Source organism: Protopterus annectens, chromosome 1.part1 (assembly GCF_019279795.1).
Source record: "Protopterus annectens isolate FY-2018-M chromosome 1.part1, PAN1.0, whole genome shotgun sequence".
Lineage (NCBI taxonomy): Eukaryota > Metazoa > Chordata > Ceratodontiformes > Protopteridae > Protopterus > Protopterus annectens.
The window spans coordinates 1,671,098,290-1,671,124,779 of record NC_056726.1 but is presented as its reverse complement, the minus strand read 5'-3'; positions in this window follow the sequence as shown (position 1 = coordinate 1,671,124,779).

Genomic DNA, 26,490 nt, shown 5'->3' with positions numbered 1-26,490 from the left:
TGTTAGCATTGCTTAGCTTCATGCAAAGCCACACAAACCAACTTACAACTGCATAAAAGTGCCTTAATCACTCTGTCTCCATCAGCCTTTGTACTGTCCAGCAACAAAACAATCAGCCCTGCCAAGTCTTGAACCCAGGACACTGGTACTACAATCACAGCAATGTGCCACTACATCATCTGAGCTGTGGAAATTGGTAATGCATTTGCAAACATATCATGCATTCTGGTCATTTAACATTAATGAAAAAAGTCATCACTTCAAAGTCTTGAACATAGGACCCTGTACAGTACAATCACAGCAATATACTTCTACACCATCTGAGCTGTAGGACTTTGTAATGTTTTTACAAGCATATCATGCACTACATTCATTTTACATAAGAGAAAAATATATATCCATAGTACTCTTGGTACTCGTGTATACATATATATGTATATATAAATACAAATATATATATATATATATATATATATATATATATATATATATATATATGGGTCTATATTACAATGGCGAACTCACAGAAGTCTGGACATTGCAATATCAAACCAAAATGTTTGAAATCCGCAAATAGTGAAGCCACAGCACACCAATTTATTTCCCAGGGAAAAATAAATCGGTGAGCTGTTTTCAGGGCTTTGCAATTTCCTCCACTGTGGTGCAATCTTAGAATTGGTATATTTAAGCAGGGGGTTGTGGGGGGCACAGCCCACATATTGGGGGGGGGTGCAAAGCCCCCAAATTAGTTCAAGTTTTTTTTTTTTTGTACTGGAACAGTGATTTTTTTCCCTGGGGAAAAAAAATGCTGTTCTGTGTTTTTGTAATTCTTGGTTTCGAACGTCATGGTTAGATATTACATCATTCGAACTCCTGTGAGTTTGACGATGTAATATAGACCCTATATATGTATATATCTATATATAAATATATCTTTATAAATATATTTATATATATATATATATATATATATATATATATATGTGTGTGTGTGTGTGTGTGTGTGTGCATATATGTATATTTATATATAATATATATATATATATATATATATATATATATATATATATATATATATATATATATATATATATATATATATACACACACACACATATATATGTATATATATATATATATATATATGTGTGTGTGTGTGTGTGTATATATTTATACACAGACATAAATTTATAGATAATCAACCTTGTATTGTAAGACATCATCAAAAAGCCTGACAAAGTAGGGAGATAAAGAACAAACAATTGTGATATCTTTGAGATATGGCTATTATATGTGTAGAAGTCTGCTATAGTAGCTTGGTTTGATTTATCATATAATTCCTGATAGATTCCAGGTCTGAAGCACAAATTAATGTCATCATTTACTGATGTCAATGCTATCATCATCCCAATGATTTGTCAGAAACCCACAACTGTTATGGGGAGCAGACCAAACATATAAGCCATGCATCTGGACAGTGTCTAGACATCTGGACAGTGGAGAGGAATGGCTGCAGTCATGTAAAAAAAAGAGAATAAACAGTGAGAGCTGCTAACCATTCATCCAGCAGCTTCTGAACCACAGTAAGTCCAACATGTCACTACCCCTAAGCAGCTCTGGGGAATTACCCATGTATTTCCAAATATATCATGCACTTGTTGTGTCTTTCGGCTTTTCCTGGTTAGGAGCCACCACAGCGAACTTTGGTCCGCTAAGGATTGGCAGTAGATTTTTACGTACCGAGTTGCCAGCTCTGATGCACAATCTTCAACGAAGGTACACCCATTCATGCATGTCTCCACGCAGAGACGCTCTAGCTGAGTATCGAACTGGAAAGCATCTTACTGTGAGGTGATAATGCTACTGCAGCAACACCACCCCAAATATATCATGCACTACAGGGATGGAACTGTAGGGAAAAGCAGATATTGGTGTGGAAATGTCCACCCTCAACCATTTGCCCTACAATCACAGCAACATACCAGTACCCAAATGAACTTTAGAATAGAATGACTGTTACATATCCAAATTGCCAGTCACACACTACACTGACATTTACTGGCTCAACTCACAGTCTACTGTTGATCTTGAGGTGTTACAGGACATTTCTCAGGCTGCCCCTACATACATATACACCTGATAGACCACAGCAACTGTAGCAGCATGCACAGTCAGATAGAAAAGCATCTATGACACTCACATCTGCTACTCTCCCTATTCAGCACAACAAACATTTACACACAACACTGCTACACAATCTTGGCAGTCTGTTAACAATGGCCAGACATACATAACTCTGAACTGTACCGATTTCCGTAAAATGTCCAGGATGTGGGACCATAGTTATGGTCAATGCCGCATACTACTTCCAGGAGTCTGCTAAGTCCTTGGGACGATATCAGGAGTGTAGTCACTGAATAATGATATACCATACCTCTGAACCTCTCACTGCAAGACATCTGAACAAAGTATAAGAAACTTGGGGGACAGGCGGCTGAAAAGAGTGACATATCTCACATAATGGTGTTACAAACTGAAACAGTTGCCAGTGTTACAGGGTTTGTTGTAACATACCATCCCCGAAGGATATGATGTCTGAAACACTAACGGATGTCAACATTTACTGACTACAATCCTCACATTATCCTACTGATTTCTCCAAAATAGATATTGTCTGAGGAACAGACAAAACATAACAGACAAACCTCTAGGCAGTCTGTGGACATCTGGACAATTGAGAGGTATGTCAGAGACATATCACTGTCAGATGTCAAGTCATGCAGCAAATGCATGTCCAGACAAACCTTGTTAATCTAGCAATCCTCTATGTGTATAACAGCAATACTTACTTACAATCTGTACCTAATTCTGGAGCTTTGTCCCCCATGTTGTTGGGCTGTCTCCACGTATCTTGACCTGAGAGGTATTTCCACCTACCGTCTGTGAAACTGTACCCCCCACACCGCGATAATGTTCTCCACACAGGCAAGAAAAAGTGGCAAAACCCAAATGAGGGACTTAATTATAGCAATGTGTTGCTATGGCATTGGCTAATGGAAAGACAACACAGCTGCTCTGGATGCAAGTTACAATTAGGAGACACCGATTGGTGCATAGGCCATCACCTGCTCATGAGCATTACCTACAAAAGGCAAGCTGCTGCCTGTGCAGCACAGGACTGAACCCATCTACACAAAGACAGTCTGTGACTATACAAACCTGACCATTTCCAATATTCTGCAGAAACTCTGCAGCACTATAGCAGGTATGTCAATCACATAAGCTTGTAATGGAATGCAGAAGGAGGGATGCAAGAATTTCAAATAGGACATTAAACACTAGCTCACAACTAGACCTGCTTCTGTCTGGCACCTATAGCCATTCCTGCTTGTCATGTCTGCATTGACATGGATCACATTTCCAACCCCTGAGTCACCCCAGCAAAGGTCAGCTCATGTATAACTGCTACTAGAGTGTCTGTTGCCCAATACAGAGTGTGACACTGCTAGACCAGCTAACTGGGATGTTGTAAATATTCATATGTCACCTGTGAATGCTACTATGATACATATACTTGTCTTACAAATGTAAGAGATTGATATAGGGTATGTACATAGTAGACAACAGGAGCAGAAGTGTGTGTTGAACTGTATGTTATATCCTGAGCCCATACCAGACAACTGTCCAGAGTTTTGCAGACTGACCACATGTCTGCCTCATATTTGTAGACAATGCCTCATATAGTTGTGTATTGTCTGGCACATCACTGGAAACCCATTAAAGACTGAAGTCATAACATAATAGCATGCATTTGATTGTCAGATGTCATATCCTATGGAGTAGACCTGTGAATGCGACATCATCTTTGCTGGCAACTAAGTGTATTTCAGCTAGATTCATAAAGTGACACTATTTTGCAGCCTTGCCCACCAGTAATGTGTGTTATTGTACAGATGTCTTGCTCTCACCAGAGCTAGGTGTCTTACTATGAAACCCATGTCAATGCAAGCGTACCTTGTCCTGTAGGATGATGACATTTGTGCAGCCACTGACACCTGCTTTGTAGCTGTGGAGAGCACACTAACCTTGCTAGGTTACACATCCCATCATACGGTTAGACCCCAAATGGAGGGCGGCAATTCCACAGGAGGTGGAGTGTTGAACATTCTCATACACATACACACCTTTAGGCTGGCCACACAGTATTATGCGTGGGAGACATCCTAACAGTTGACAAAACACCTACTCAAATCATAGCTAGATACAGGCCTCCAACTATGACTATGGGCATCCACTACACCTATTGGGACTTGCTGGAATCTGTCAGGAGTTAATCATCTACCCTGCTCCTGGGTGACTTCAACTACCCAACCATAGTGGGCATGACCAATGCCACTTGAACAAGAATGCACAGAGATTCCTAGTTTCAGTCAATGGTAATGCAGTGGATCAGCTGGTCAACACTTCTATGACAGGTTGAAATATCCAGTACCTGGTCCTAACCAACATGAGTAGCCACTATAGCACTCCTACAGTGTCATCCTCCTTGGTAAGATCTGACCACATAGCCATCACTGTTCAGGTCACCATCCCCCCCCCCCCTTGTAAGGATCAAAATAATTTACTTTACTCAACTGACTATAAATCTCCTCAGAGCAGGTAGAAGTAGCTTTACAGCCAAAGTTCCATCAGTTGGAACTAGCGGTAGTGTCCAGACCCACACCACAATACTATGTGGGCACCTGCATAACTGTATAGACTCAAGCAATACCTGACAGTGCAACGTCATCTCCCTCAAGGTAAGGTAAACGTCCATGGTGGGCAACAGCTATACACAAATACCATAATAGGTGGAAATACTTACTGGACAGGGCCAAGAGGGAACATGTGCCTTATTGGAAGTAATGTCACCTTGGTATGCACAAACAAATAAGGTCTCAGGTGAATCACCCTAAGGCTATCTTTGAGTGCAAATTGGATGCATCCACTAAGGCCAATCACTAGGCCTTCTATGCATGTGTCTGCAATACCAGAGGCAACACACAGATCTGCTCTGTAGTGGTGGTCAATAACACCACGTAGACATGCGACATAGATATAGGCGACTGGCTGCAGACAGACGAAGTGTAAACATCACCTTCCTGCCCTCCCCCCTTTGGTACACATGTGCATGCACAGCACCTGCCCCCCTCCCCTTCTCATCAGGAAGTAGGTCCATAATGCCTTCTCAAAGGCAACACACAGAAGTCTCCACAGGCTTTGTACCATCGCTGGCTGCATCATACATGAACACAGCCATGAGCTCTCAGATTCATTATGCACTGTAGTCAACCAAAGCCTGAGCACTGGTGTCATCCCATCTACACAGAGGACAGCCGCTGTCATCTCTATACACAAAGGTGGAGCAATCCATCAACCCAGTCAATTATATGCACATCAGCCTAACTAGCCTGTTCTGCAAGGCCATGGAAGGCAATGCATCCCCCAAGAGGCTCTCACCCAGTTAATGACTGGTGCATGAAGCATTTCTGCAAACTGAATGCCAGAAGAGGCATCATTCTCCCTGCTGCGGCAGATGCCGTCCACACTAATTATGACAGTAATAATGTACTGCACATGCAATCAGGTGTGATGCGACTTGTCTGCCAAGGTTGGTAGCAACCTGACAGTTTCCTACCATGTGGGCAGCATTGTACAGAAGGCTGCCTACATGGCCCACCTCACAAATATGGGTATGTCATCCAGGAATCAGGAGGCCACGACATCCCTGTACCCCATGCTTATCAGACACATTACCAAGTACAATGGTTCCTTTGGCATGTACCTTGCCAAGCAAATGAAGCAGTTGCAGAGACCGCAGAGGTTCCTGACCAGGCAAATCCAGGGTCTGTAAAACCTATCCAATACAGTTAAGCTGAAAGCCCTGTCCCTGTACTCAGTCTCATACCTACTGATCATAAGTGACCTGTGTTTGGCATACAAGGCCATTTCCAAACCAGCCTTGATGGCATTTCTGCATATCTGTAAGACAAACCCCACTCACATATCATGCATGTAAGGCCCTCACCTGGTCTGTAACATGTATAGGACTTGTTAGGATAGTGTAGTGTCCCGCAAAATACACTGTCTGTAAAATACACTCCCTCCCCATGTCTAGCACAGTACGTGTATAACCCACCTGATGAAGAAGCTGGACGACTGTATGGGAAATTGATGGGGCACCTGTGGGATCCCATGTAGCTCCAAGCTGGACAAGGGAAACAGTTGCTGGCTTGGAAGGGACATGGGTGAAAGTCTGAGCCAGGGTTATGAGGACATCAGGGACAATAGCCTGGTATCATCTTATGAGGCTATGCACCTAGTACGTTACATGTTTCCTGCATGTATTGCAGACTGTGCTGCTATGTTGTCTGAAATGAATCCCTGTGAGTCTGAACTGTGTAGGTACTGCAGTTATAGTATATAGTATTTGTCCCTTTATCAGTTATCATCATATACCATTATACTTTGTCATTTTGTGTAGTCTGTATAGCAGTACATCAGCTTTTACAGTACGTGCATATGAACATTGTGACACTGTATAGCTCACTCCAATAGCCCTGGTCTTGGCCACAATGACTATTATGCTACTAGACCCATCACACAGTAGGAGTTGTCATCCTTTGTTGTGGGCCTTACAGTACCAGTGAAAGAGATGGATTGTGACAGGCAGAACTACCGTAAGGTTTGCCCTGAAGGGCCCATAGGTGTCACAGCTGTACCAGACTCTACCAGGAGTGTGTGTGAGTGTGTGTGTGTGTGTGTGTGTGTGTGTGTGTGTGTGTGTGTGTGTGTGTGCATGTGTGTGTGTGTGTGTGTGTGTGTGTGTGTGTGTGTGTGTGTGTGTGTGTGTGTGTGTGTGTGTGTGTGTGTGTGTGTGTGTGTGTGTGTGTGTGTGTGTGTGTGCATGTGTGTGTGTGTGTGTGTGTGTGTGTGTGTGTGTGTGTGTGTGTGTGTGTGTGTGTGTGTGTGTGTATCAGAAACCATACTACTGCAGGGTATTAATTCAGATATGTTGTCTTTCCTTCACAGGTGAACACAGGGGTTGGTGTCCCTCCACCCTCACAACCTGATCTCAGTGTCTTAGCAGACTCCCATGATGATCGTGGTCATAGTGAGGCACAGGTGGGGTTGTTGATGCCTGAATCCGTGCCAATGTTTGGTATCCCACTTTCACCCACCATGTCCCTGCACACAGTCAGTATACCCACGCATAGCCAGTCCGCAGCAGCCACAGATAATGAACAGGTTAAGGGTGGTGGCATGGCACAGGCTAGTGTGTGGAGTATGGTGAGTATGAGAGTAAACACCAGCCATAGGCAGAGAGCAGGCAAGATCACACACAGGCAGATGGACAGGGTGCTCGACAGAGGACTACTGCCTATCAAGCCCCTGCCACGTGCCACAGCAGGTGTCACCAGATGCATGTTACGGTCCATCATGGATGCACAGGCGTGTACTGACTGCAACATCAGACAGATGCTTAGGGTCATGAATGCAGTGCTCCCTGCCATGCCTGATGACCTCCATGGCATTTGTGATGCCATACATCATCTTGCCGATGTCGTGGATAGACAGTGAGGTGAGACACTGTTACTGCTCGACCGTGCAATGTCTGTGCTTGAGCATGTGGTGGGAGTAGGGCATCAGCCAGGTGGACGTAGGTCAGCAACATGATCAGCTCTGAGCCCATGTGGCTGTGTACATTCACAGTCCTATTGTGGCAGTACCAACAGCACTACCAAGGGGAAGATGCTGTCCACACCACTCCAGAGCAGGCCATAGGCACATTGTCCTGGCCGGTCTCATCAGGGATGTGGATCCAGCAGACAGCAGTCACCATTAGGGAGTATTACTGCATCTGTCCTTGGGCCTGGCTGTGCCAGTGATACTCCTGGCAGAACCAGTTACCACATCCCTGCTGGGAGATGGTGAACTATACTTCCTGCCATGTAAGGTCTACGACTGTCCAACATAGCCTTGTGTCGGGCATCCACATTGCTTGATGGTATGCAGACAAACAATCATACATCACTATCACAGGCCAGTCACCACCAGACATGCACAGCTCCTCTGCACAGCCCAGTTGAACATCACCCCTTCAGACATACACACACACATGCTGTCAGCCATATGGCCCAGCTTAGGCCTCTGGAAATCCAACACCACACCCTGTGCATGTGATTATACTTCCGCTGCAACCCTGTTATCCATACCATTGATCCACGGACATGCTCATATGGGTTTGTGCACAGGGTAACTATAGTAGAGTGTACCAATGTCCTGCTGTGTACGGTGCTGTCTGCTGGCAGTAGTTATGAGTACACATTGAGGTGTGTGTACCTTGTTAGCCATGATGCACTATTGCTGTTAGTACTGCTGACTGACTGCAGTGTCACATACTGTAGTCTTGTGTTCCAGGTGTCTGTGTGTCTACAGACTGTGGGCCTGCTGACAGTAGCAATGACCTTTTCATAGCCAAGGTACAGCTGTATATGTACATGTTTACCAGGTGTGTTTACATGCAACAGTGTGTGAGTGAGGGGCAATTGTGGCAGACAGTGTGACCTTGCATACATACTCTTGACACAGCCACCTAGCCTTCATACATTTCACCTGAGTGTTCTCTAGGACCGCAGGCTCACACATACAGAGGAGGTTCCTTGAGTACTGGAACTAGGTCCCTCACAAGCTTAGCCATTACTTCAACTGCAGCAGATTCAGCTATCAGCACCTGTTGCCCTTGCCATTTCTGCCACATCCACTCAACCATCATACAGTTGATGAGGGTATGCCTGGTACTGTGTAAGACGGGTTTGGGGTATGTATTCCTGACACAGGTCAGCCTGTATTAGTCTAACCTGACAGTCACCAACATGTGTGTCTGCCACCTCATATGCATATCTGGAATCTCATGCTGGTAGTGCACAAATAGTCATAGTCCCATACATGGGGCAGCTGGTGAAGGACTGAGCACAGCCTCTACCTGCACAGTCTTATGAATGATAGCGCTAGATACATAATACAGATAGCACAGCTGTACTGTAGTGTGGCAGTGTCTGCCACTACTGTTGAAGTGGATGACAATTGCGGGGGCTGTTAGGATTGCCAATGGTGGCTTCAGAGGGGTCTATATTATGTGATCGAAGAATCTCTTCTTTGAACACATAATAATTGACACATATACAGCGAATGCTGTAAACCACGAATGGCCACGTCCTAGAATTATTTCCCCCGGGAAAAAAATTCACGTGGCCATAAAATAAAAAAAAAACTTTAAAACACTAATCAAGTGTGAGGCTTCACCCCCCCACACCCCCCAATATGGGGGGCTGTGCCCCCACACCCCCCTAACTAAATATACCAACTCTGAGATTGCTCTACATTGAAAAAAGTGCGATTCCCGGTAATGGCCAACTAAATTGTTTCCCGAGGAAAACATTTGAGGATATGGCCATTCGTACTTTACAGCATTTGCTGTATATGTGTCGATTATTATGTGTTCAAAGAAGATATTCTTCAATCACATAATATAGACCTGGTTCAGAGGCCCTTGTCATGTTAGAGCCATCTGACTCACACACACACACACACACACACACACACACACACACACACACACACACACACACACACACACACACACATGCACAATGCTGTATGGGGACATGCATTGAGACACACATGCATATGGAGGTGACACTTATCACAGTAGATGACCTATCCATCTATTAATGTACAATACACAGTGATACTACCATTGCACCACAGTGGCTTGGTGTTAGAAGCTGTGTAACTGTGCTTGTACCGTGGATGACATCCATATGGGATGACACTAGGTTGGCAATGGGGGAGTTCACATGGTGGAGGAGGCACACCAAATGGTATTGCCATCACATACACATATTGAAGACAGCCACATGAGCTGTGCATAAGACACACATACACAGTTGCAAATAGACATATTAGTAACCCTATGTATCCACTTGTATGTACTATAGTGCTGCGTATACTTGACATGCTCTACATAGATTATATGCCTGGTACAAAACACACAACCTGTTACAACAGGTAATCCTGCAAATCCCTACATGGATGGTGGGATAACTCACCAGATATAGGGATTGTTCTCATCTACTGCTCCTACAAACCTGCACAAGTGATAGAGTGACAGACTTTCTATCAGCATGATGTGTCAGTCAATTAGGATGTCTGATGCTGGCATGTGTGTCAGTACGATAACTGTGACACATTTGGCAATGATATCACAGGAATGCTCATTGTCAGGGGGTGCAGACCACATATAGTTTGCAAACATGTGGATATTCCATATACATTTGTACAGATGACTGGTATGGGCTGTATAGTGTTACATGGTGCATGGGAGGCAGCTGCCATTAACAGGGTCTTTAAAGTGATGTCATTGGTAGGGGGTCAACAGACCTTAAAATGGTATAACCTACACACACAAGAACCACAGGGGATATGTTTTACATACACTACTATAGCAGTCGGTATTGAAATTAGAACCCACACCTATTTAAGTATTTTCACTATAGTATTATGCAGTTATTGCACATGCCACAGAGCTTAGAGGACTGACAAGTGTATACAGGTACACCTAAGGTGAATGACATGAGCAGGCCTTGTAAAGAAGGGCAATGGGATGTGTACTGGGTGCTCAATGCCTTAAAATGGTATAACCCACACCCCCAGAGGATATGATTCACACACACACACACACACACACACACACACACACACACACACACACACACACACACACACACACACACACACACAGTTGCCAGTATTGAGTTTAGAACCCCTACCTATCCAGTTATGTGGACTACAGTGTTACCCAGCTACCACATGTGCCATGGAAGTTATAGCATTTAAAAGTGTCTCAAGATATGTCTAAGGTGATTACATCAAGAGCCATTGTAAAGTATGGAAATGGGAAATGTACTGGGTGGGAAGGGCATCCAAATACATTACTTTACAAACATACACACTTACAAACACCTTCTCACACACACACATTTGGCACAATTGAGTGTAGAACCATTGCTTATCTAGTTCTCTGTACTATACTGTTACTTATTTATTACACACACCATGGAGCTTATGGGGCTGAGTGCTGTCCAAAGTTACTTCTAAGGGCAATGACATCAGCAGGACTGCTAAAGTGGGGCATTGGGAAATGTACTGTGTGTGAATAGCCTAAAACCATTTCACCTACAAACAAACACACACACACACACACACACACACACACACACACACACACACACACACACACACACACACATACACATGCACACTTTCCAGGATTGAGATTAGAACCCCATACCTATCTAGTTATTTGTACTATAGTGTTATGCAGTTATTGCATGCACTTATAGGACTGACAGGAGTCCAATGGTACTTCTAATGTGAATGACAGCTGCAGATCTTATGAAGTAGGACACACACACACACACACACACACACACAGATAGGTGATATAATATTATAACCCCCACCTCAGTGCTATTACAGAATGGAGCTCACCTTCATGCTGGCACATGTGACTGGTTATGACCATTGTGCCACTGTCTGCAGCACAACATCACTCTATGCCATTCAAGGTATCCATGTGTCTGACTCATTATATGTGTGTCCATCTGTGTCTGTCTCTCTCTATCACTGTCTGTCTCTCTCTTCCCCACATCTTTGTGTGTGTATCCTTAACATATTGTTATCTGTTGCCCATATATATGTCTGTGTATCACATGCAACAGATGCAGATATATCACATATAGGACACTTACAGCTAGCTGAGGGTACTCCTGTCTGATTGGTGTGTGTAGGGTCAGTTAAGGTGGGCATAGCTGTCTGTATGCAAAGACATATATGCACAATACAGTTATATAGTCTGATGTGGGTTCCCACATGGCCTGTGATTCTCTAAGTGCAGGAGCATGCCCAGTGTGACCTTCTATAGTGAGAGTGGGACTCCATTCCAGAGATAGGTATACTGCAGTCCGGGGTTTTGTGTGCTACAGCCATACATCTCAAAAGTAAACAGGACTTTCCTAGCAGCACTGGGTTTGTTTTTGCAGACATTTTTTGACATATCTGAAGTTTGACACAGCAATGTATTGTGTCATTTCCTAGTGACAGACATCCTCAGATCATCACAGTGCTTTACCAGAGGAATACAAGATGTATGATGCACAGACCAATATTATTAGCCTGACTATACACATTCTTGACCAAAGCTGCCAGTTGAGAGGTGTAGCTACAGCAAGTTGACTGATGAAGCTGTGTAAACAGTCCAGCAACTTGGTGATATACTTGTTGGTGATCACCAGCTTGTGTGGTATTTGTCTTACCTTTAAAGTCATATCCTGTTGTGGCCATACCTCTCAACTGTACATCTTTTGGCAGACTGTCCAGGTGTTTGTCTAGAAGTTTCATCCAGTCTACATAAACCTGTGTTTTTATGGCAAGTTAATTGCATATAATTGAAGATTGACAACACAAAATAATGACAGACATTATTGTTTCAGACTTCATAACCTTTGGGCAATTGCTGCTAATGCAACACCCATTATCCTACCAGCTTTCTTAGTATGTAAGGGCAATATTTACAACATGTGCCTATCATTGTGCCTTTGTCCCACTTTTTATTTATGACCTTGTCCAGATGTCTTGCTGTTAGAGGTTGGGAGGTATGGGTGTGGGAATAGAATATATTATACTGTACAGAAATATCCATTATATGTGTATATTCTACATAGCACTGTGACTTCCAGGTATGCCAGTGGCAGGGCAGTACAAAGTAATGTGGTGAACCACTGACAGACAGTTGTGTATAGGCTGATAGTTGTAGGTTTGTGGAGTTCTCGTGATTTTGCTTCTGAGGTATCCATTGTTTGGGTTTTGTTTTGTTGTGGACCTCCACTTACATGGGTGTGTATTGTGTATTTGCAGGTGATGTTTACTGACCCATTACACTGCATGGCACCTATGTTACTGCACAATCTGTTCTGCTGTGGACATTCTCCATTTGTCTGGCCAGTGGTTCCCTTTCCCCTTATGTGCGTCTCTTTGTCTTTCTGTAGTCCAGTCACAGTCTTTGGCCATAGTGGTTGCTGTTATATATTTGTAATTCTAATGTGGGTGGAGTACATACCGTTACATTGCACACAGGGTTGTGGATGTCACACCTCTGAGTGTACCTCTTTAGCAGGTTGTCCATCGTTACACCACTCCATTTGCTGTGGTCCTTAGAATGTTTGTGTTGCTATATGATATTATGAGGCTACATGTGGGCCTAGCTGTCATATCATCACAGAATGACATCTGCATAGGCCCAAATATGACAGTCAGACTATGGCCCACACATATGGACAGGGTGTTAATAATGTTCTGCCAAACATAGATAGTTGGGGGACCGATTTGGTAATTGCTTATTTACTCTTATGGGTTTGACATTTGCTTCCCCATTGGCTGCCATTGCTGTTTTGACATAACCCTTTTTTGTTTTGCAAATAGTTGGCAGGCAGATGCAATGTTAGAACAAGAAGAACAGATATGCAAGGCATACTTGTGTTCCTTCTGTGACAACCTGTGTCATTTCAGGGATATGGCTGTTGGCCAGTGATATGTTGTCAGTACTGACACAGAAAGGTGGCAGCCTTTTATACACTGGCAGTACACTGACCTTCAGGTACCTGCTGTCTTACTAGGCACCATACCGCTCCACTGCTGAGAGCCAGACATCTGGACAAAGCTGTAAGTGATTGGGGACAGAGGCCTAAATATAGGGAACATTTTTAAGTACTGGCCTTACAAACACAGAAAAGTGATTTAATAACAGGTGTTGCATTAGCATGCATGTTTCTATAGGGCATGAAGTCTGAAACTATAGTCTGTCATTATTTTCTGGCCTTAGTCTTACGTGATTTGGCAGTGAATTGCCAGACAGCCACTATTTCATGTTATACAGACCATAATTATGATGCAAACCGCTGGACATTCTGCAATAGGTCTGTACAGTTGAGAGGTATGGTAGGCACTGTGAAGGTTACTCCAAGCTGTGTATTGTCCATATGTTTGGACCCCTGTCCATGATCTGTACAGCTTTCCTGCATTAACAGCTATTGACATCTAGACAGTGTGTACAACTCCTACTGTAGGTGTAGCTGACATCCAGAATACTTGGCACTGTAGTTCTTGGAACATGGTCCTGTCAAAGACAGCATTGTACTTAGACCACTATGACAAAACAGCTGGGAGTAAGTACTAGCCACATCTAGACAGTATTAACCAGACTCATACATAGCACATTGACCCCTGCATATTGTGGACATGCAACAAGTTATCATGTTGATTGGGACAGCCCCATTACTCTTAACCTGGAAACATCAAAAATCTGGACAAAGGCCCATGAAAAATAGGTACAAATCTGTACACTGATTAACATAAAATTTGCTTACATAATTATGTAACCCCACCCACTCCCGTGGAATTGTAGGATACCAACATTAAAACACAAACTGAAGAACAAACAACTATAATATGGCCCCAGACCCTGTAGTAAATGGTAACCTTTTTTTAAACATGTAGCAGTTTACTAATTTGCTAAAACGCCAAACATCTTAAGAGAAACAGGCCAAAGAGCTGGTGTGGGTAGGGAAATCAGAGTCTTGCTCATTTTATGTAAGGTACAAGGTTTGAATCTGCCTAACTCTAATCATTAAACACACACACACACACACACACACACACACACACACACACACACACACACACACACACACACACACACACACACACATTTCCAAGCGATGGCTGACAGAATTCTCCAGTTCCCCAAAGCTCTCTTATTTGGCATGGTGGTAATACTGCCACCATTTTAGATATGGCCAGAGACCATGTATGCCAGCTATCTACCCACTTTTGATGTAGCCAAATATAAATAGCAGCCTGGCTAATAATAATAATAATAACAACAATAATATCAATAAAAACAACAAAACTTCACTTCTTGGAAAATAAATACAATGAATAATTAAATAAGACATACCAGCTACGAGAACATAAAAGTGAATTCATAAAAAGTCAATTATTTAAACAGAAAATAAACCATTGTTGATAAAAAATTAAATATGCAGACTTCAAGACACTGCTCAAATAATATGAAAATAACAGTTTTACAGAGATAATATGTACATAAAAATCTAATATATAGCTAAGTAAGTGTCATAGTTGTTCTCTTAGTGAATAAATATTGGCTCTAACTATTCTAAATTAGAGAAACAAATACACACCAGGACAGCACTTATGTGGATATACTCAGGCCTCCAAGCTATGGCAAGACAAGACCAGGACAGTTCCCTGGTTTTAGTTCAAAATATATTCATCTCACTTCCTACTTCTGTTACCACACAAAACCATGTGCAATCAGATACATGATTTCCTTTCCCAGGTTAAAGTAGGTGCAATCACATATCAGACACATTAGTTCTTTAAAAAAAAAAAAAAAAAAAAAGAACAACCACATTCAGGAGCCAGGAAACTGCAGAATTTATTGTCTTCTGGTACCTCGGCTAAAGAAAACCTTCACAGGAATGATCTTTTCCCATACAGACGACCATCATAAAAAGGCTAATAGCAAACAAGACACGTATATTAAATGTTCACATATTAATAGATGATTCCTTTCACATTTCTGTCCATCTATCCTTTTGAAGTACATTGTGATTACATTTTCTATGGTCCTTGGTTTTCTTCTCTGTAATCCCTTGTGTGACCTAATGATATGTAAGCAATTAAGTCCTTCCTGAGAAACTGCAAGTTAAACTCATTTCAAATACAAGTTTCATGCCTTTTTTTCTTTTGCCTTTCATTTTTTTAACAGAGAAAATGTCACAGGTTACATACATGATTATGCATCAGGAAGTAAGCACATTGCAGATGATAGAGTTTAGTTATAACTCTACAGAGGTGCCAACACTCTGAAAAAAACCCACACCCATGCTTCACATTTTTAAACAGTATTTATATGCCGATAATAGGTGGAAATATGAATAAAACAGTTTAATCTGGAAATGCAGCTAGAGTCCTAATCATTATAAATCAACATTAATAATTTAAGACTGGAGACACACACACACACACACACACACACACACACACACACACACACACACACACCTGAAACAGCAGCAGTTAATCCATTCCAAATAACTGAAACAGCAGCAGTTAATCCAGCTCAATTCCAAATAACTGAAAAGGCAGCAGTTAATCCCGCTCTCCAGATAACTGAAATGGCTGATTCTGAATTTGCACAAACACCAGATAAATAAAGAGATAACTGAAACGGACGATTCCGTATGTGCTCAGCAGTTAATCTAGCTCTGCAGACTGCAGCGTTTAACTAAATAACTGAAATGGCTGATTCCAAATGTGCACACACACACACACACACACACACACACACACACACACACACACACACACACACACACACACACACACACACACACACACACACCATATAAATAAAGAAATAACTGAAATGGCTGATTCTAAATGTGCTCAGCAGTTAATCCAGATCTGCAGCATTTAAATAACTAAGTAAATAACTAAAATGGCCAATTCCAAATGCGCACACACACATACACACACACACACACACACACACACACACACACACACACACACACACACACACACACACACACACACAGACACACACACACCAGATAAATAAACAGATAACTGATCAATTCCGAATGTGATCAGCAATTAATCCAAATTTGCAGGAAGCATTTAAATAAATAACTGAAACAGTCGATTCTGAATGTATTCCCAAAACTTTCCAGCTAACTTGCCCAGCAGCATATAAAACTTGCACACTTGATAAAATAAAAATGAGCAACCAGCAGATAAAACACCCACCTAATAAGCAGGTAAAATAAAGAGATAACTGAAACGGCCAATGGTTAATCCAGTTCAGCAGCAGATAAAACTTTCCAGCTAACTTGTTGCATGCTTAACAAATGGACTTATGATAAAACAAATTAATTTCATACTGAAAGTTTTCTTACCTGGAGGCTGGGACATGATGGGGATGGACTCTACAAAACTTATGTACATCTGCTGCCATTGCTGTTTGCATTCCCTTATTTCCCTCTAGTCCAAAAGGCAGTAGCTGATGTCATCATCACACATGCCCATGTAGGCTGGTGATGGACGGTGACTGGTGACATCAGCCATAAATTTAAAGTGGTAAACTTGTTATACAAAAAAAAACCATGAAATTCGGAAATTAAGGGGGCCACTTGGACATTCATGGCACTCAAATATTTTGCCCTCAAAACTGGTAAATACAGATGAATTCAGTATGGCTGAGAGGTCTGGACATCCCTGGCAATGTGTGTTCTGCTGCTATTTCTCTGCAAACACACAACACTGCATTTCTATGAGAATATGGGGGGAAGGCACACCTGTCAACTATGCACATTTGCGCAGACTGTGCTAATATTTGCTTTATATTTTGGTTCTATTCAGCGTAGTATTGTGCCCTGTCTTGGAGACTAGAGGCATATCATTAAGGACCACAGGTCAGATTGTAATGACATAATTTGAGTTTCAGACTTTTTACCCTTCAGAGCCTTACTGCAACTGCAAGACTTGTTGTGCTATCACTTTGTAAGTCTGTAGGGGGTATTTCATCATTGTCACCATTTGTGGGCCTTTGCCAGACATTTCTGTATGGTTTTCTACAGCTGACTTTCTGAGTGAGGCTGATGGGTGAGTATGGGACCCCCCACACTAACATCAATGAATGTGACCTATGACCCCCCAGTTAGTTGGCCCCCCCATATACTGCAGTGGGATTCATCACCTTGGGTACTACTGCATAGTGTGGGGAAGCCAGTATTGTGCAAACATTCCCTGGTGTCCCACATAGCTGTCAGTTGTCTGCTGTTATCCCAGTAGGCCACCCCATTCCCTTGCATGCATGCAGCAATACCATAGATATGCTACCAGAACATACTAATCCATTCATTTATTGTTAAGAAGACTGACTTACCTTGTGCCTGCAGAAGTTGTGAGGATGGTGCTTGAGGGTTGCCTATGTCAGATGCATGCAGTACACTGCCAATACATGGTAAGTTACAGGTAGTGTGATGTGTGTCATCCATTTTACTGTGTGCGCGAGTCAGGGAGAGATGTCAGTCCCTGGGTCCCTACAGTGTCAGTGTATGTGTGCTATGCATTGCCACTTTCACAAGGCCAGGGCATACTGGGCATGCATCCTTCTGCCTACAGGGGCTGACTCAGGGGGTTCCTCCCCCCAAGTCCGTCTTTGCCTGTGGGGACCTTGGCAATGGCGGGGGGCTGTTTGGTCTTTCCCCATGCTATTCCTGCTGCAGCTGTTTCCACATGATCATACTGTGTAGAATGGCACATACTATGAACATGTGTGTGCATGTGGCTGGAGAGTACTGCAAGGCTCCACCAGATATGTCAAGGCAACGGAACCATGACTTGAGCATCACAAACACACACTCTATAATTATCCTGGTTTGTGTGTGTCCCTCATTATGGCATTCTTGGGTGGGTGCGTGTACATTTCAGATGAGTGTCATCATCCATGGCTCCAGTGCATAGCTAGCATCCCCCACAAGATGGGCATATGGGATGTCCCCCCTGGCAAATCCCAGATACAGCTGTGAGGAATGCCAGATGTGGGAGTCATGATAGCTTCCATGGCTGCCAGCATACATACATTAATGATAATGCCCTGGGCATTTATATGACCTGGCAGTTGATAGAGTGAAAGTCCTTCTGGTTTGAGTAGACCCTACCCTGTTCACTGGGTGGTGCTTTGATATGGATGTATGTGCAGTCTATGGGACCCAGTATCTCCAGGTAATTTGCTATATGGTGGAAGAGGCGCATATTGCTGGTCCTCTCCTCATCCAACTCAGTAGCAAACAGAAACCACAGCCAATACACTAAAGCTAACACATTTCCCTGTATCTCCATTTGACCTTACCCCAACTTAACTCCACCCCTATGTTAACTATAAACCAACAAACAAAATTAACCCCTACTTATCCCAGAAGCAAAATAAAATACTACAAAAACTACTTAAGCTCTACCTATACCTAACTCTAAAACTCTCTTGCTGTGGAGACATACACCCCAACCCAGGACCCGTTACTTCACTTCACCCAAACCTAACCCAACCAAACCCTATTTATAACAGACCAACCTCCTCTCTTCTGCTCTTAAACATTAATGTGTGAAGTATACTCAACAATGTTCAGGACCTCCATGCACTATTGGCTCCATTCTTGGTCCCTTACTATTCTCCATATTTACAAATCAGATAGCTGCCTCCTCTCCTTCTGCCTCTATAGTGCAATATGCTGATGACTTATCCAAGGCCTTTGACATGGTCAGCCACAGTATGCTTCTCAAAACTCTATCTACCCTCAACCTAAACTCCTTCACTATATCATGGTTCAGCAGCTATTTATCAAACCGACAGCAAGCAGTTCTATGGCAGGACCAGCTATCCTCCCTTCTACCTGTATCTATCAAGGCTCCATTCTTGGTCCCTTACTATTCTCCATATTTACAAATCAGATAGCTGCTTCCTCTCCTTCTGCCGCAATAGTGCAATATGCTGATGATACTATCACAATTTGTGCTGCCCCTACCTTAAGTAAGCTACAAACAATAACACAACACACCTTCACTCTGGCTGAAGCATGGTTTTCTACCATAAAACATTTACTCAATCCCAAAAAAAAAAATAATTCTCTTCAGCCCAGGTAGATCCCCTGCACTCAATAATGACTTCATTATTAACTCCAAGGACAATACCTCAATCACCCCAACAGCACAGACTAAACTTTTAGGAGTAGTAATCGATAACAAACTCAAATTTGATATACACATAGCCCAAACAATCAAAGAAGTTCACAAAAAGCTAGATCTCTTGTATAGGAATAAACTATTCATGACCAACTATACCAAAACCACTATTGCCAGAACCCACCTATTATCCACCCTGCTGTATGCCTCCCCAATCCTAACCAATCTTCGTCACAGTGAACAAAGCAAAATGACATCTTGCTACAACAAGATTGCCAAATTTGCCACAGGTGCCTCTAATAGAACCCACTACTGTCTTTCCCTCAGACAGCTTAACTGGCTTGAGCTGCCTCAATTACTTCTTACCACTCAACTCTCCACAGCCCACAAGCTATATTACCTCCCTAATAAACCCCCCATTTTACAAGACCTAATACAACCCTACACCACCACCCGAGTCTTAAGATCAACAGACCAAAATCACATAAATGTCATCAAACATAAGAATGAGACAGGCAAATTTCTTTTTGCCTGTTCTATAGCAAAAGTCTGGAACTCACTTCCAAAACACATAACTTCTACAAGTTCTGCTTCACAATTTAAAAAACTACTCAAAAACCTACTACATTAACAACTGGCTATGCCCATGTGACTTCCCAGGCTTATCCATTACATTTGCAGTGATACAATGATTCTACCAAGGATCACCTAATAGTTCCTAACCTCTGTATATTAATTCTTAACTATTCTGTTCTATTCTGTTGGTATCTACTTATACATCTCTGAAGACAGTTAAACATATTCCTACATACAACTGGTATACCTCTAGAATACAATAATTGTATCTATACATATATCTGTGAAGAAATATAAAAATTTCTTGTATAATATTGTATGCATTTAGAAGAAAGTGTTGTAATTCATAAAATGTTATTTGTTAGATTGTTTTTTAATTGGAGCTTTTCTCCCCGGGCCTCCGCTGAAAATGGGCCTGTGTCCAGTCGGACTTTCACGGTCAACAAATGGAAAACAAATAAAATAAAATAAATAAATAATAATAATAATTCTAATTCATGTTTTACTTTGAGCTGTCGTGCCCCATTTTCATTTTTGCAGAAATGTACTTTCTTAGTAACCGAATACATTTCTGCAACTGACACTGTTCTTGCCCGGATGTCTGCCTGCTTACTGAATCCCTAATTCACCTCATTTGCATGGTTTTCACCAGCAAATGAGGTAATTAGCATAATTCAGTGGTGTCCAATAAAATTGAATTAACGTTTAAAAAGAACAAGTTTGTTGGAGATGTAAACAGGAGCTTAATGCAGATTGGCAACACATGTTCTTGGATTATGTTGTATTTATACCTTACTGGAATAACATTAATCTGTTTTTACAGACTTTATTTGGAAACAATTTTGTTTTATCTAAGTCATTAATTAGTTTTAATACCCCTATTCCTGCCTGTGTTAAAAGAATGATCCATTTTATCAATTGCGAGGAAAGGTATAACTAAGAATTGGAAGAATGAAGCTACACCCTCTTTCAAAGAATTCAAAAATATTGCAACCGAAGTATGTCATCTGGAAATTATCACCATTAAATCAAGATCTACTAGAATCAGCTGCTACTATAATACATGGACAAATTTCAAGGAACTGCTATATTTATATCAATTGTAATGTATAGGAATTTTTTGAGAATTTTCATTGTTAGTATACACTTTTGTAAATAGTTGTTCTTGTTTGTTCTTATTCATATTGTTCTTTTTTTATGCTCATAACTTTCTAAATACAATTATTGTCACAATCAATTTGTTTAGCTAAAATCTAATAAAAACTTAAAAAAAGGCATTTCTTGTGTATTCTTATCACATGTAGTAGAATAATAGGTACATTCTTTTAAAATCATACTCTCTGTTCTGGTATCAAAATCCTGTTATTCAGCAACAGTTTGCAATCAAAATGTCAGTCACACATCGGCGACACCACTAACGCAAGCTCCAAACAGTGACTGTTGAAAATGTCGAACACTGTTTTTCCGAACCGCAAAATCTTGCCCCCTTGTTGACCCATGTTAGCACTTGTTTGTAGGTGTGGAACAGTCAAACTTGTTGACTTTTGGTGTTTTTCCAACATTCTGAGAAATCGGCATTATGGATTTCACTTAAAGGTGTTGACGAAATGCATTTGCCAATGGGTGGTAGAAATTTTGATAGTAAACCTTCTGCAACAATAGTAATAATAAGAAACACAATCTGTGTTACATTGCTTATTAATAATGCAGTGCCCGAACATTATTCAGGTCTAAAATTCCATGCAATTTTGCCCTCATCTCATTTTAAACCTGCCCCTTTCAAATATCTTAGTAAGTCTCACATCTTTCATATTTTGCATTTATTTATTTTTTAAAAATTGCCATTTTACCCAGAGCAAAATAATTAATCAATTTCAATTTGATAGCATTCTATGTCAAGCATTATTTCAAACTGCACTGCTAGCATTTAGAACATGCTCTTGCAAAACTTAACCTGCCCTTAACAGCTAAATGATGCACCTTATTTTATGTATTGGTTACCTTAAGGCTACTCAGACTTTAACACAGTTCTTTTCTGATTAAAACATTTTCCTGATGTTCTCTTAATAGCACCAATGCTACCTTGCATTGCATATGTCTAGGTAAACATCCTCTCATGCTGTGGCATTTTTTTATTCTGAGGCCAGTAATTTGGAATTCATTATCTTATTTCCTCCTGAGCCTTTTACTCAGCCTACTTGAAATATCTTTCAGAAATCGTAGTCATTTTAATATACTCCTTTTTGTAACTGAACCCAATGTAGCATCCACATTTTCCCAAGGCTCCACTGGCTGTAGGGCATAATTGGCTATTGCCCTGATACTCTGTCCACTCATGGCACAGCATGAGGTTACGCCTATGACAATGAAGGAAATATGCAGTAAGATGTAAATCGTCCATATGTTGCATATAATGAAAAATAAAATGTTGTCACTGGAGAAGCACCCCTGAACCATGGATGTAGGGAAATATGTCCACCACACCCTCTGCTCCTTACCTATGCTAACTATAAGATGACATTGTTTTGTAGAAGGGAAATAGTCTGATCCATATGTATTATGCTGCACAGAGAGTTGTAATGGTTTAATCTGTGTGAAGCAGTCAATGGACCTTAACCACTAACTGTGACAACTTGATTATAATAGGATCATAGGAGGTTACTAGACTACTGACCCTAAGGCCACTACAAGTTTAACCATTTTATACCCTTGTTTCCTTATGGATCAAGATATAAAGTCTATGTTTGTGCACAAATCTAACATCAGCACTGGCTGCACCTCTCTAAGTGGGACATAGGTGAACCCCCCCAGTATAAATGTATGGTTGCCCATCCAGTTGTCAAGGTTATGCTTAAATAAGCTCTGTTTTACATGAATTGGGAGTTTGTTCCAGAGAAGTGGCAACCTCTGGGAGACATACCTGTCTCTCTAGCATGTCCTGTTAATATTGCAGGCTAGGTCAAGATCCCCAGACTGAGTGAATCTTGTCCCACTGGATTTGCGGATGTGCAGCAGCTTCATTAAGTCAGGATGTGAGACTGCTCTGTAGGCCAGGTACAAGTCACCTTTAAGCAGTCTATACAATACTGGGTAAAGTGATAGGGCCTTCAGTCTGTCTGTGTAGGTCATGCATTGTAGGCTCTGAATTTTCTTGGTAGGAAACCTCTCCAGTTGCTGCAGATGTCTGGTGAGGTACATAGAGAAGGGAGCATTGTACTCTGCTATTGGTTTGATGAGAGCTGAGAACAGGGGAGTTATAACCTCCTTAGTTTTGGATGCTATACACTTGCTTATGAGGTGTGCAAAGTAGAAAGCCTTCCTTACTACTGTGGACACCTGATGATCAAAATTAAGGCTGCTATCAATTTCATTCCTGAATCTTTCACCACTGGGCTTGAACTTAGAGGGGTATTATTAATGTTGTAATCAGCAGGGGTTTCTCCTTTACCAAAGGGGATGATAATGCATTTTTTTTTGCATTTAGTTTAAGTCTGTGGCTTTGACACAAATCGTTTGTCTGTGTTAGCCAATTTTTTTAGTATGTTGCCATCTTTGGGGGATTCTATTATTGCACCTAGTTTGCACTCATCAGGAAATGTGGTAAACCATAGGACATCTATTTTCACCAGGACTTCTGAAAAATAGATACCAAACAGTAGGGGGCCTAGCACAAATCCCTGTGGAGCACCACTTGTTACAGGTCTGCTAGTAAGCTGGAATTCCCAATTTTGGCTGTATGTGTTCTGCTTGTGAGCCAGATGGCAAGACATCTAGTGAGATAAGAGTTAATATCCAGTTGGGTGAGTTTCTCAATGATGCCTGAGTCCAGGACTTTGGCAAAGGCCTTAGCTAGGTTATGATAGGCAGTGTAAACTGTTTTGCCTTAATCCAGGGCCTTGGTGACATTCTTGAAGAAGTCCACCAGGTTTAGCAGGCAAGATCTACCCTTAACAAAGTCAAACTGGATCGGATCAAGAGTTTAAAGGTCACCTATATCCTTGTTGATAAGGTCCATGATGAGTCTCTCCATGGCCTTGCAGATAAGTCTGGTTAGGATTATGGGTCCATTGTTCCCAGTGTCAGTTGAGGAACCCCCTTCTTGCAAGGGTATTATGGTTGCTGTTTTCCACCTATCTGGGACAAAACCAGTGCTCAGACTGAGACTGAAGAGTGTGATCAGTGGTTCCACTAACTACTGTTTGACACCATTTAATAAACAGCCTAGGATGTTTTCTGGTCCCATAGAGGATGTGTTTTTGGCCTCGGAGAGTGTAGTTATGACCTGCTCTCTGAAGATACTAGGCAGAGGACTGGTGACAGGTATGTTATGGGGTATGATTGATGGGGATGGGGGGGGTGAAATTTTCACCAAGCCTGTTCGCTACCAGGTTGACAATGTCTTCAGGTTCAGTATAAGTGTTACCATCCACAGCTAGTTAAACACAAAGCTGGGCTTTCCCTTTTAGATTTCAGATGTAGCTAAATAATGCTTTGTGATTTTTCTTAGTTAGGGATGCTAATTTAGTTTGGTAATTAGTTTTAGAGGACTTTACACTATATCTAATCTGCTTGTTTATGCTTTAGAGAGAGTTCTTCCTTTGCTGGGACCATTCCTTCTTGTTTTTTGATAACAGTTTCTTATTGTATACCCTATTTATGCTGGATGTCCACCAATGTAGCTTATTTTTTCATGAGGATCTTGATTTGATCCATTCTGCAACAGCTGAGTCTATACATTTATATAGGTGTTTATATAGGGCATTTATGTACACCTCAGTATAGTGGTCATTGCTGCTATTGTTGGCATGGGGGTCAGAAACTATTGCTGCCATCACTAAGAAAGCTATAGTTTGCTTTGGAGAAATGTTTTTGCTGCTGATGGTGAGTCAGGTACAACTGGTACTTCGAACGAGACCGATGTATGATCTGACTTTACCAGTGAGGGCCCCACACATGGGGTGGTGCAGTGATTTTATTTATTTATTTATTTATTTACATTTGTTGACTGGGAGTGTCTGACTGGATGTAGATCCATTTTCAGTGGAGGCCCGGGGAGAAAAGCTCCACAGTTAAAATATACAGACAGTAGTTACACTGGATTTACATAGTGATTAACAATTTGATTAACATAGCAATTAATTACAAACATAGTTACAGATGAAGAACATAGCACATCAGGAGACAACTAGAAGCTTTATCTGTGAAGTACATAGCAGACATTAGCAATTGTTACAATAAGAAGTTCCTGCTGTATAATAAGTAGTAGGCTTATGAGCATCCGAGCTTGCTATAATCAAGGTAGTTAGTGGGGTGGAAAGAAAGGCAGTAGTTGGATGGGGGGGTGATATTGGAGTGGGAGTTGCAAGGGCATAGTTAGCATGTTTTTAGGTGAGCTTTTAGTAAAGTTTTGAAGTGGGTGCATGATGGTACGGAGGTAATTGCGGGTGGGAGGGAGTTCCATAATTTGGCTATGGCTCAAGAGAATAGTGCTTCACTAGCAGAGTTATTGGCTTTGGTGATCTGCAAGTGATTTTTGTTGCTGGATCTTAGTGGTCTGGTGGTGCGATAGGGTTGGAGTAGATTCTGGAGAGATGGTACATTTAGTGGATGGTTTACTAGTTTGTGGGCAACGTGAGTTAATACCATTGAAGGAGGTGATGGAGTTCAAGCCAGCCCAGTTCAGCAAGTGTGAGACAGTGGTGACTATGGTAGGATGCCCCTATGGCGAATTTGGAGATTTTGTTGTAGCAGGACTCTAGCTTGTTTAGATTGCATTGCCTTAGGTTGGTATATATTGGAGAGGCATAAAGTAAGGTGGAGATAAGGTGGGAATTTGCTACTGAAATCTTTGCTGCTTTGGTGAGAAGTTTCTTATTTCTGTGTAACGCTCCTAGTTTTTTGTGGACTTTTTTATGGTCATGGATATGTGAATGTCACATTTTAGTTTATTGCCTATGTCCACTCCTAGCAATTTGGTGTGTTCTGTTG